The following is a 1647-nucleotide window of genomic DNA, read 5'->3' as shown; positions in this document are numbered from 1 at the left end:
GTGATAGGAGAGAAAGAAAAAGACAAGATCTAGACAGAGAGTGTGTGTGTGTGTGTGTGTGTGTGTGTGTGTGTGAGAGAGAGAGAGAGAGAGAGAGAGAGAGAGAGAGAGAAAGAGTAGCCAGAGGGCAAATTCTCCTTCCATATGGTGGTGTGCTCTATGGTGCCTCACAAGCCTCCCTAGAGTTTAAACTAGCTTTTCAATATATCTCTCTCTTTCAGTGGCTTAACCCTCTCCCTAATATTGAAATGAATAATTATTTTAAAATATTAAGAGAAAAGTAAACGTTCTTGTAATTTTACACAGTAACAAATCAATACTCCTGAGTTTGGATAAAGACATTAAAATACAAAGAAGCAAAGTGATTACAGATTCAGAGGCCTCAGCTTAAAGAACCTTCAAAGAATGACCTCCACTTGAAAGTGAACCCAGACACAAAGTGTACAATGTTGTAAACAAGGTTATCATTTGAAATAAGTGATGTTTTATGATTAAAATAAAGCAATGAAGTAAACAATTTAAGCAGTGTTTTGAGGTTTGGTTCTGTGTCTATTTAATGCTAAATGCAAGCCCCCAAGACCTGGAGTCTGCATGTAGACTCAAGTGACTCTTTGTCACCCTGTTTCTAAGTTAGTTCTGGTTGGTGAATGAAGATCACAACAGCCAATAGTTGGGCAGAGGAGACATAGGTGGGGTTTCAGATTCCCAGTCTTGAGCTTCAAAGAAGGGCCACAAAGAATAGAAAAAGGTAGAGGAAGAAGTAAAAGCTGCCATGGGTTAAGTGAGTCATGAAAATGTGGCCCTGAGGGTTGGCCAATTGGAGTTAAGAGCAGCCCAGATAAAACATACTAATAACTCAGAGTTATCGATAGGAAGTAGATTTTAATAGCACAGAGGGTAGATATCTGCCCAGCTCTTGTGTTTTTAAAGGCTTGCTATAAATATAAAGGTTGTGTATATCTTTTATCTGGGAACTAAATGGACAAAGGCAGGGTAGAAACCCTGGATTTGTATTAAAAATTTCTAAAACAGTAGTGATTATAAAGAGACAGGCCATTATGTCATTTCTTTTGAAAAGTATGTAAGATACATTGATGAAATCTAAATTGGCTAGAAAAACTATATAATTCTGAGAGTTGTTAGAAAAAATATTCCATAAACTCAGATATTAGACTTCAAATATAATCAGTAAATATATAGGTTTTATATAATACAGATATATTTATATATATAATTATATATAAAAATATTATGAAACTAGCAGGAAGTATGAAGGATGTGCTAGGAGGTACAGACAGGCATGATAAACAGGAAACACAACACAAAGTGTAAATTATATATAAAAATATTATGAAACTAGCAGGAAGTATGAAGGATGTACTAGGAGGTACAGACAGGCATGATAAACAGGAAACACAACACAAAGTGTAAATAAATTTCAATATAAATAATATCAAGAAGCATAAATGTTTAAAGTCAGCATTGTGAAGACAAAAATGGGGGAGGATACAACTTAGCTTAAGGCTACATACTAAGGACTCTCTAGAAATTAAAAATAAATGAATACAGATTTGAAATGAGTGCATGGAAAAAAATCATACAAACACCATGAAAACTATTAAAGCAAAACTAGCACCCTAGAAAAAT

The sequence above is a fragment of the Mus caroli genome, chromosome 6, assembly GCF_900094665.2.
Source record: "Mus caroli chromosome 6, CAROLI_EIJ_v1.1, whole genome shotgun sequence".
Lineage (NCBI taxonomy): Eukaryota > Metazoa > Chordata > Mammalia > Rodentia > Muridae > Mus > Mus caroli.
The sequence above is the reverse complement of the archived record's forward strand: the minus strand, read 5'-3'. Positions refer to the sequence as shown.